The 5,220-nt window shown below is 39.1% G+C and overlaps 1 long non-coding RNA gene and 1 pseudogene across 1 annotated transcript in view; one reads left to right on the top strand and one right to left on the bottom strand.

The window, feature by feature from the left end:
- The window catches only part of LOC111814530, a 25,565-nt gene that overhangs the window by 5,882 nt on the left and 14,463 nt on the right, over positions 1-5,220 (top strand). The window lies entirely within an intron of this gene.
- Positions 4,503-4,859, bottom strand: LOC101566427 (annotated as a pseudogene).

Here is a 5,220-nt window from a genome sequence, read left to right on the forward strand (position 1 = left end):
TAATAGATGTATACAGAATCATTTCAGATTGAATTGGTGAGAATATTTCACAGGCTGAAAAATATTCCTCCGTCAGAATACCTATCCCTTCTGCTTTTTGTGATGCTATTTCTTTTTGTTTTTAAAATAACTTCAAACTTACAGAAAAAGTTGTAAGAAAAGCACACAAAAAGTGTCCTATCTTCTATTCACCCTAAAACCTTCACTCCTATTTTGTCAGCTGTCTGAATACTTGTAATATTTTTACAGTCTCTTTGAAGGTCACTAGTCTTTTTCTTTTCCTTAGTTCTTTCTTACCCTTGCCGACCTTGACCTTTTCTAAGTGTTCAGGCTGTTTCTTCTGCAGTGTGTGCCTCAGTTAGATGTTTCTGGTAGAAACATCACTGCATTCATTCTACTTTTATCACTGTGTCACCCCACATGGCACAAGATGTCAATTTTCCCCATCATTGAAAACAGGTTGTGCGGTACAGGTTTTCAGGGTAAATCCTGAGAGGATTTGACTGACCTTGTCAGATACAAAAGTTTCATTTCTTCTTATATAGGTCTTGCTTTATCTTGGTCCTTACCATCCAGCAGAAAAGTATAAAAAAACAAGGTAGGAAAAGTAAAGCCATATTAATATGCTGAGCTCTAAAAGGCTCAAGTCAACAACTTCTGAAATTGCAAGTCCTATGGATAACCCACTACTATTATGGACTACTGGACTATATTGGATTATTTTGCTGAATTCATGCACCTACAATTTTTAAATGGCAATGGAATACCCATCTCTGACAAAAATAAACAAAATAAGGGGATACCAATGAAGGACTATTTTGTTTGCGTACATACAAAATAGATAGGATAGATATACAGCTACTTTTTCTTAATTCAGTGAGAAGAAGAATTTGTTCTTATACTGTTTGGACAGGATATCATGTCTGCATCTTGTGCTATGAATAATCACTACGAAGACAAGCATGTGCAATGTATTAGTTATTGAAACTGTCCTACTAATTGGTTTTGAAACTGCCTCATTGCTGTTTGTTTCTCAATAAATTTTTTTTTAAAAAGAAGGAAAATATAGTTTGATCACATCAGCTAAATAATGTCCTAAGATTTGCCCATTGTAAGTTACTCTTTTTCTCTTCACAGTCAATACATTACAGAAAGTTGCATCGGACCACGTGTATTCTTCTATATTGAATCCTGACTCAGTGTTTTTAGCATTTATTTATATTTCTCGGAATAACAGCTACTTGGAAATGTTCTTCCATCATTTCTTCTGCATTTATTAGGTAGCATTCTGCTCTAAGGGGGAATTTTTTCACTTATTTGCTCAGATTCTTGTTCAGCGTTGAGTCCTTTTCTGTTTAACAGAAGACAATCTCATGTATTTTGCTGCTTCCCTTGTTCACTGAGAGGCCTGTATGAGCCCTTCTGCATGTCTTCTGTGCCCTTTGCCATGCTCTCAACACCCTGCACTCCTCACTCCAGCACAGCAGGCCTTCCTGCTCATCATGCTCTTCCCCTGCCTGGGCCCTGAGCAGCTGTGTCTACGAGGTACTCTAGTGAATGTCACTTAGAGCAGAGATGTGTGAGTGCAAGTTGCCTAGTCCTGGCATGTCAAGGTTCCCACTCCCTCTCACAGGACAAAGTAGGGCATTCAGGTTTATACACACACTTATGTCTACCCACTTTTATATGTACGCCTACAGGTATGAATTCATATTGTGACATGCATGTCAAATCCAGTATTCTACCATTATCTATCCTTTTACCTTTTTCTGTTTTCTGTGTCCAAGAATGTTAATCTGGTCTCTTATTGTTTCCAGTGTCTTTACTTCCTTAGTTCTCCTTTCATTAACCAGTGTCCCAACCCTGCTTAGTTCAGCTGTCTTTTCCACATAGGGCCATACTCTATGAGGTCACAGCCATATATCGAACTGCCTGCCTGTCTTGACCTTGAGTTATTAAGGCAACAGTAGTCTTCCCAGTGTTTTGGGGTTTGTTTCTAAAGTTGTTTTGAACTAAAATGTTGAGATAACTGCATATCCATATGCTGTTGTCACAAGTAATATATAATAATAATACAGAGGAACAGTATGTGGGTATTTATGTATCCTGCCAAGCTTCCACATTGGTAGAGTCAAAATTCAGAACAGTTTCATAAGCTGGAAGGGAAGTGTTGCTGCTTTCTTTTTATGGCCACTTCTACCCATAACTATGGACCCTGGCAATGGCTATTGCTCCCCATTTCTGTAGTTTTATCATTTCAGGAATTTTATCTAAATGAAATCATATGGTATATAGCCAGTTGTGAGTGGCTTTCTTTCATTCCAGGAAATGCCCTGAGTGTTAGCAGGTTGTTGAGTTTGTGTGCTGCTTTTTATTTCTGAGACTAACCACAGTGTGCTTATCCATCCACTGACAGAAGGTTATCTCTGTTGTTTTCAGTGTGGTGCCATTTGAGGCTGTTGGAAATGAAACTACTCTGGCCATTTGTGTGCAAATTTTTGTGTGAAAATAAGGGTTGTTTTACTTTAGAATAAATGCTCAAGGATATGCTTCCTAGGTTTTATATGAGAGCTGTACATTTAATATTTATAAAACTATCAACATGTTATCCTGATAGTATCATTTTCCATCCTTACCAGCAGCATATGAGTTACCAGGTTCTATGCTTCTTCACTAGCATTACTTTTATCATTTTAGTCATTCTAGAAGGCTTATAGTGATGTCTCTGTGATTTCAATTTGCCTTTTTTCTAATGGCTAATAATAACTGTTCCTTAAGTGCATATTAATCACCTGTATATTCTCTTTATCTGTCCCCATGTTTTGTCACTATGTGGAATTTTTTTAAGTTCCTGAGTATTAACAGTTCTTTATACAGGCTACATATTAGTTCTTTCTCTGACATTCTTTTTGCTAATATATTCTATTAGTGTACCTTACCTTTCGTTGTTCTTCACATGATCTTTTCCTAAGAAAAGCTTTTAAGTTTCATGAAGTCTCGTCTTCTTTCTATGGGTTTACTTTTTATGTCAAGTCTAAAGTACCCTGCCTATCCTAGTGTCCTAAAGCTGGTTGAAGGTTTGTAGGTTCTTTGGGTTGTTTCCTTTATCTATGTCTGTTCCTGTAACAACCACTGTCTTCTGATTGCAGTAGAATGATTATTTGCCCTTCTCTTTCCTTTTCAAAATTATTTCCGATAGGACTTGTGACTTTACATACAAATTTTGTAATAAACTTATCTATGTCAACTGAAAATCTTTCAGGGATTTTGATAAGAATTAGACTTCATAGTGTTGGCCAGATAGCTCAGCTGAGTAAGGTATCTGCTGTCTGTGCCATGTCTTGGGGATAGAGACTGGGTTTCATCCCCATTGCCCCCAGGAGATGGGCAAGACAGTGACTGAGACTGAGCATGATAGACCATACCTGTAATCCCAGCAATTGGGAAGCTGAAAACAGGAGGAATCACTATCAGTCTGAACTGTGTAGTGAGACCCTGTAGACCCTGTACTAAATACAAAAAAGAAAAAAATTAAACGTATTAATCGATTCAATAAGATTGATGTTTTTACTATGGTGACACTCCCAATCCATGATGATAATGTTTTTCTGTTTATTTAGAGGGTTTTTTGTGGTGATTTTGATCTTTTAATTACTTTTTAATATGAATCTCTGTTTTGAAAGGAAAGAAACAGAATCAACTTAAGGCAACAGAGGCTTCTGAAGAGCTAGGCCAAAACTTGCAAGCTTTACCAAGGGGTTACTGGTGTCCCTGGTGCTAGCAACAGGGTCAAAAACCCTAAAAAGTTTATCCACATTTTCCTTGAGGAAACAGCGTGCAGAGCAACTTGATTCACCAGATAATTTGCTGGCAGTCCTAAGGGAAAAGTAGATCAGAGCTGGCCAAAGAGTGGTTGTCAAAGAAAATGCTTGTATTTTGAAAGTTCACTCTATGATACAAAAAAAGTCCTAGTTGCTGTCAATAACAAAACAAGTAAAAATATTACAGAAGGACCCACACTGATGTTTGATTTTACTCAGGTTTCCGATAGAGCATGAAGGTACAGATATACAGAAGGGGGGGAGGTTGTGAAATAATTAAAAGTGAATAGTTACTAAGATCATTAGACATACTGCATTTCCATTTGCTATAGACACACTGATAGTGAAGACTGTTTAAGAGAGGGTAATTGTACTACTGCTTTCCACTACACAGTCACATCCTGCTTTTTGAGAAAATTAACAATGCTGTTCTTCCATGTACATACTCATGTGGAAAATCTTGTTGAGGTTTTGCCAGGGCCAGGAGATGAATACAAGAATGTGCCCTAATTAGTGAATTGTAAGTTCAGGAAAGATTTTTGGGATAGACCCATAAAATCAGGTCACTGATTTGTTAAGCATCTACAGATTGCAAAATTCCTCAGCTCCTAGCCATGGTGTCCACTCAGTATTGTAAAAGCTGGGTGTAGCTCCACCAGGATTCTTCTTGGGGCTGAGGTGCTAGTCATCAAAATCTGGAATGGCATCATAGGAGTCACCCCGGTAGCCTTTCATGTATAGTAGGCAGTGCACAGGTAGTAAAATCCTGGCAGGCACCACAGAATGCCAATGATGAGGACAGGAACAGACCAGTCTGCCCCCCCTTTGCTGATGTAGCCAGACAACAGGAGGGATCCTATGATAATAAGAAAGGCACCAATCAATAACAGCACAGTGGCATGTGCAATGGCCTTGTAGGGGATCTTAGCAGGACTTTTCTTAAACTGAAGGACAATGTAGCCATCGTCTATCCTGGAGAGCTTTGAGTATTTTACTACTAGGGATTCCAGTAGCCATGTTGGTATAGGAGAGCAGCATAACACACATATGCAGCTAGTCTCTGTGGCTCACCCGAAATCCTGCCATTTTCCAGACTGTAGTTTCCTAAGCAAGTCAGATAACTGCAGGTGTAGTTCAGTGGTACAGCACCAGCTTAGCTTTAAACTCAAGCTCCTTTGTGCTATTATTCCCATAGTTGATTATTCTTCAGACATCGTCACCGAGAGAAATATGAACCAACTTGAAGTCAGGTGTAAAATAAAACCGGTTCTGGGGAAAGGCCAAGTGTGCATTGGCCACTCCTAAGGGCAGAGGGGTCGCCATGGGCTTAGCACAGGTTCGAAGAGGGCGTGCCCACCTTGGGCACCCCAGCAGGCCCTCACCGCAGGACCATGCCTCG

The sequence above is a fragment of the Octodon degus genome, unplaced genomic scaffold (genome assembly GCF_000260255.1).
Source record: "Octodon degus isolate 3935 unplaced genomic scaffold, OctDeg1.0 scaffold00346, whole genome shotgun sequence".
NCBI lineage: Eukaryota > Metazoa > Chordata > Mammalia > Rodentia > Octodontidae > Octodon > Octodon degus.